The sequence below is a fragment of the Adiantum capillus-veneris genome, chromosome 22 (genome assembly GCF_014529385.1).
Source record: "Adiantum capillus-veneris isolate H3 chromosome 22, ASM1452938v2, whole genome shotgun sequence".
Classification (NCBI taxonomy): Eukaryota; Viridiplantae; Streptophyta; class Polypodiopsida; order Polypodiales; family Pteridaceae; genus Adiantum; species Adiantum capillus-veneris.
Window position 1 is genome coordinate 41,850,293 of NC_140952.1, and position 6,689 is coordinate 41,856,981.

Below are 6,689 nucleotides of genomic sequence, written 5' to 3' on the forward strand. Positions count from 1 at the left end.
TATTAGCGACAGTTTTAATGACGTCGGGGGTTATAAAAACCCAGTGTATTTCCGTCGCTAACAGCGTCACAAGAGCACACAACCTCTTGTAGTGAAATTTCTGATCGACAAAACCCTTTGAACAAGGTTTGGGTAGAGTGTTTCCTTTGATGGGCTAGAACACTTGGAACCATTACAATGGCATGTTGATATTCCTCCCTTGATAATCCTCTCCTTGGAAATTGTGGGTGCGGACATATGTCCATGAGCGACGCCAACACACCTCGACTAGCACGTTGCATTTTCCATCTTTTTCTAACAAAGAAAGACGCACATTGACGGCCACTATACCATTTGCTTTTTTCATTTTTTCTGATGAAGCAAGCAACAACAACAAGTAGCAAGGTTTGTTAAAGCTTGCTTGGCCACGGATTTCACTTGGTGTCTCTTAGGGATAGTGAAGGTTAGCACACCAGCTTCAACTACAACTTTCACATCATCCAATTTGACATTATCAGGAAGTTGAAATTGCCGAACAAATTGGCCAAGTGATCTCTCTGTGGCATACCATGTCACGGGTCCTTTCTCTTTCACATTCTTGAACTCCCCATTGATTTCCAAGGTACCATCTTCATGCACATGCACTTATACATCCTTTTTTATGATACCACGAACAACCAATTTGAAGATGTGGGCGTTGGAAGTCCTCTCTCTCTCACTCTCTCTCAATCTAGAGAGAGAGGTAGAGAGCGAGAGAGGAGAGAGGAGAGAGAGAGCGAGAGACAGAGAGAGAGATAGAGCTAAGCCAGTCTCTCTCTCTCAGTTTAAAAAAAAAACTCTCAGAGAGAGAAAGAGAGAGAGAGAGCTAAGCCAATCTCCATCGTTTTTGTTTTCAGCAAAGAAAAATTATGCCGAAGCACGTACAGATCACAAAGAGAGAGAGAGAGAGAGAGAGAGAGATGTCAAAAAAAGAACGATGGAGACTGACTTAGCTCTCTCTCTTTATTTTTTTGGAAAGCAAACTAAAAGACTTGCAAAGCTAAATAGCATATGGTAGTTTTAATTACAAAAGCAAGAGCTTTAGGTTTACAGAAGCTAATCCACAGCCAAAAAAACTAGTGCTAGTAGAAGACTAAGATTGCAATTCCCACCGAGCACAAAAAAAAGATACAATATGTGCACTAATTAAGCTAATCTGCAGCCAAAAAACTACTGCTAGTAGTAGACTAAGATCGTAATTCCCATCGAGCACAACAAAAAGATACAATATGCACTGATGACGTAACTGGGGACATGTTTTCTACTAAGTCCTATATTTTTTACTCAGCGAATGGCACTGCCTTCTCCTCAGCTACCTCACCGCCACTAGACTGCTCCAGGTTGGAGAGCCCACCCTTCTGTCCCATTTCGTGGTATCCTTCTGTCCCCATTTTCTCTTTTGGTGTCTGCCCTCCCTTGTTGCTCCCTTCCGCAAGGCGCTCCTACGCTTCTAAGGTCTTGCCTCCAGTGCCTCCAAGAACGACCATCTCTCTAGTGCAGGCCTTCTGGTCAAGCTTCTCGCGAGATGCCATTCGCTTCGACGGTGTGGTTTCTCTTGAAAAGAACACAGCACAAAATGGTGAGCAGGTTGCTAGCAAGGATTATAACGCTAACTGCCTCAAGCAAGTATTATTGGCTTCTCTCTCTCTCTCTCTCTCTCTCTCTCTCTCTCTCTCTCTCTCTCTCTCTATTTTTGAAAGCAACTGGATATACTACACTTGCAAATACTATATTTTCTAGTTTAAGCTATTACATAATGTGTTACACAATTTCTTGTAAGCTTACATGAAAGAATGGTGCACCTCACATGACCTGAGCATTTGCAGCATCTGCAACAAGAGGAAGGCGTGGAGTCTTTCATGACCCACTTCCAAGAAGGAAGCAGGCAACCAGACAAAAGAAAACAGTATTGTAAAACACCACCAGAATCTCCAAGCCAACACCACTTTGTGGATGATAACTGCCTTCTATAAGGCTGGGGAGAATGAGAAGTATATCCAACATGACAGCTTGCATGGTGTTGTAGCGTACATAGAGATTGAAGTTTGGATTCTGGACGACCAGGAAATAGAGGCCAAAGAAAAATGAAACACTTGCAAAAGGGGTGATGGAGTAAACACGCAGGAGCGGGTAGAGAGGTCTAAAGGCTACCTGGGCTTGGGGAAACTGTGTGAGAAAATACCGTCCATATTGTATACCATCCAGGAAAGGGAGAAGGTACGCAGAAGTAAAAACAATCCTTTCTACTGTAGTTATGCCATCCTCACGCCAACCTTCTGCATGCACTATCAGACGCAAAGGCCTGCTCTTTCTACCCCTATGAGAAACGGAGATTAATTTCCTTCTTGACTGCTGTGAGAAAGTTGAATGGAGGCAAGGTAGCAAGGGAGCGATGGACGAGGATGCTGAGGACACCCTCACCATGCCCTCACAGCACACAATGTATGCCATCGCTCGTCTCTCTCTCTCTCTCCCTCTCTCACATTTTTTTTAAAAAAAATTGTCTTAAAGAGCGCGCGCCGGCGTGCACTCTTTTATACATTTTTTTAAAAAAATTGTGAGAGGTTGGGTTCAGAGGAGGCGGAGGTATCATTGACTATGTATGTGTACGATGTTTTCAACTATGCATGCGCATCAAAGTGCCAAGGGCTGATCCAGCAAAAACACCTTGCAAGGGCATGCATAAAGACCCTAGCTTGCAGCAGAGAGCACCATCATCTTCCTGCACTACATCGGCCACCCAATGGCACCCATCGGCCCCGACGTTCCCCCCTTCTACCTCATCTCCCATTGGAAGACCTGCGTATGGACCTTCCAGGAGTCTGGCCTCTCAAAATGCCGCCAATACTGTGTGTGTTCGGGGGCCAGCCTTCGCCAATGCTCTAGCCTTCAAGAGTGTGAAAACACTCTAGAATCATGGTATGAGGAGGGGGCTCCAATTCCATCGAGGTCCTTGAAGAAGAGCAATTATGGGATCTGGTTGAAGAGATGCTGAAGGTGTACTTGTCCCAAACCTTAGATGGACGAGGCGTGCGTCCTCTTTCTGTGGCAGACACCCATTGGGCAAAAGAAAACGTACGATCTCCAGACTTACCAGAGTTTGAGCAAGGCCCCCCTTCCCTTGGCCTTCTCTCTAGAAGTACCACATGTGGGACTCACCTCAGATTTCCCCATGTTTTTCGGCAGGCGTATGTGTGTGTGTATTTAAGGCGTATCTGCTTGGCGTAGCACTCCCACTATATCCTATTATTCGGAGGATTTTGAGGCAAGTGGCATACGCCGAATCGTCTCCAAAGTCGAAACTGCCAATCTCTTTGGCTATTGCAGTTTCTTTCAGAGGCAGTGGGTGATGGCTCCACAAGATTTTAAGCCATAACTCTCTCTCTCTCTCTCTCTCTCTCTCTCTCTCTCTCTCTCTCTCTCTCTCTCTCTCTGCGGGCTAGCAGAAGTGGGTTGGCGACAGCTCAAGATCAAGCTACAATGGCTTGGTAATATAGAAGAGGCGAGCACCTCTCTCTCTCTCTCTCTCTCTCTCTCTCTCTCTCTCTCTCTCTCTCTCTCTCTCTCTCTCTCTCTCTCTCTCTCTCTCTCTCAGTTTGCCTACGTCGACTTCTCGCCAAGGTAGGTCGCGAAATAGTCCCCCAACCAAAAACTTAGCAAGTTGGACTCGAACTCTTGCTGCTTCACACACGCATCTTCCAATCAACTACGCTAACAACATAGGAGGCTTCATAGTGTTGCGCGGCATAGTGCAGCGCATTAATAAAAAAATATAACCAAGGCCCCGCAAAACCTACCTGGCTACGCTGTTGTTAATGAGTGTGTTTCATTGACCCCACGCTATTGCTCGTGCCAGCGTGCTATAGTAGATGACTCTATGCCCTTCTTTTTGTCAGTCTTGTCCTTTGTCTTTGCAGCAGGCATCTCTAGGGATTTGTGTGGTACTTTTTTTTCTCCAAAATTTGTTGGGACATAGTGGCATTTTTTAAATTGAAAAGGGTACGATATTAAGCTGCGACACATTTTTCCCAAGCACTTAAGAATCAATGGAAAAAAGGAGAGCATTAAAAATCTCCAAATAAAATTTAGGATTTTTTGAGGGTTTAACACTTTCATCTGCCAAATCTAGCTGGTTTTCTTCAAGGCCACCCTCAAAACTAACCGAGAATTTTTATTTTTTGTGCTTTAAAAATACACTAAAGACAGTTTTCTATGGCATTTTTGTTGAAAATCGATCGCTAATTAATGTGCCCGTGATAGTGATTTTGTTTCTCATTTTTTAGAGAGAGAGAGAGAGAGAGAGAGAGAGAGAGAGAGAGAGAGAGAGAGAGAGAGAGAGATCTAAGCATATTCTCTCACTTAGCGTCGTTCTTTCTGGTGGACGGACATGATCAAGTGAAAAACAATGCGTTGTCAATACGATGCACCTCTTTCCCTCATCTAGCTAATAAGATTTCCATACAACCTTATCTTGAGTAGACACAAGCTCAAAAATGATTGCATTTCGATGCAAAAAAAATGTATGCAAAGCCACTACAACGACTTCCCCTCTTGTTGAAACTATTGTTCCAGATGTGAAGAAGGCCCTAATACTACCTTTTAGAGTAGGGCATGGCGTTTATCTTCATAGATTGGAGCAGAACTTTCCTCTTATAATTGGTGGTGACATGAATATTCCAGATGAGCAAGGATGTAAATCATATTCCAATTATAATGTGCTTGTTTATTGAGTGGTGAATCTTATGGCCTACCTGATGACATCTGCCATACTTTTTCAAACAATGATTCACAATAGAAAGGAGTAGCATCTTCAATCTTTTGGGAAAGAAGCTCTTCATATGAAGACTCATGCCCCTAAGCTTTGAGGTTGTCACATTGTACGGTAAAAAGATCCTAATTATTTTATTTATTTACAACTAATTTTTACCCCAATTATGACGATGCCTTTCTAGAAAATTTTAGGCATAGAACTCTATAAATTTTGGTTGTTATTTTTGTAAATTGATTTAAAAAGTCCTATATTGGTCAATTAAGGAAAAACATGATTTTATTGTAACAAAAGAAGTCTTTCATAATTAATGGTGTTTTCCGGCAATGTGTCGTGTAAGAAGGGTGTCTTTGAATGAAGATCACAGTCTTGTAGTATAGATAGGGCAAGACGACATGGAAAAGATGATTGATGTATAAATGAACTAATGAGGTGCAATAAATTGCTATCAAATTGATGCGTCTAAGATGCGGAAGGATTCACATGCTCTCAAGTATAAATGACAATCAAGAACCAACATCTAGACACAGGAGCACTACAAATGACCTTACAAAAAGAAACTTACAATTACTTGAGCATTAAGTACAAGGCTAGACTTCTTATTAGTCTGTTAATCTTACTTTATGCTAAAAACATGTGAAGCCCAAGCGAGCCTAAGAGAGAAGATAATATTTTCAAATATTGTGTTTATTTTCTTAAAAGTAAACTTTGATCTTTTGGAATTTAGGAGGTAGTCTATCCATTGATAAACCTTTTTGTTGTGGTGCATGAATATATAACAAACAATAAGTATTATGTTGACGATAAAATTTACTATATCGTGTACAAACAATTTCTCGGAAAAAATCGCTCGGTGCATGGTAACACTCTAGCTGAAGATGTTCCCTCTATATTCCACATGCTCTGACTTTTCTCTTGTAGTTGCACTTGGACACACTCTCCAATGTACTCTTTCTTGTAGAAAACATCTGCTCCACTTCCGCTAGGATTTGGAGATTAACGGAGCTACAATTCAAAATGAGTGAGGGCCCAAGCTGCAAGAAATAAAAGTTTGCTTGCATTTCGAAAAATGATAAAATCTTGAAGGGATGTTTTCAAATCCTGGTACCTTCTAATCGACTTAGACTAGACCCTCACACAATATGAAAGTACCAAAGTGATTCATCAATTTTTCCCCAAAACCTGACCACCTTTTCATGATTTCACCCATCTACTCTCTATATACTCTCTATATCTACCCTTTCTCTCCACCCTCTAAACATAGAGAGAGCGCTAAATAGAGGTAAATCTTTACAGTATGATTAGTCCCTCTATCTATCTCTACACTCTATGAATCCTCCGTTTCTCTATCTACACCCTCTGTACCCCCTCTATCTACTCTATCCACATCTCTCTCTAAACCCTAATCTCTTTCTAAATCCTTACCTTATCTATCTACCCTATACTTAATCTCTATCTGCACTCTCTACATATCCTCCCTCTCTACCTAAACTTTACACTGTCTCTATCTACTCTATCCACACCTCTCTGATCTCTTCCTAAATCCTAATCTTATCTATTTACTCTATACCTAATCTCTATATCTACCATCAGACTCTCTACCTTGTGAACATACAGAAAGCACTAAATACAAATAAATATCCACACTCTCTCACAGAGTGCAAATTAAGCATTGCCAATGCGGTAACTGAGATTTTTGCACCACTGTAAAGTGACATGCGTGCAAGACTTTGCATCATCTCGCCCTCTTTATCATTTCTAGCATGCTGTCGATATAAATGGGATGACTAAGGTTGGTCCGTAGTATTGTGTTCAATGTTGTCATTTTCTATGTTCTCAATGATGGGATCCATGTCAAAGAATGCGTCCAACATCTGCTCCATCTCTACTTCTTGAAATGCCA

The 6,689-nt window shown here is 41.7% G+C and overlaps 1 pseudogene; it reads right to left on the minus strand.

The window, feature by feature from the left end:
- Positions 1-1,821: 1,821 nt before the first annotated feature.
- LOC147429214 (protein TIC 20-v, chloroplastic pseudogene) lies at positions 1,822-2,469 on the minus strand (annotated as a pseudogene).
- Positions 2,470-6,689: the final 4,220 nt, after the last annotated feature.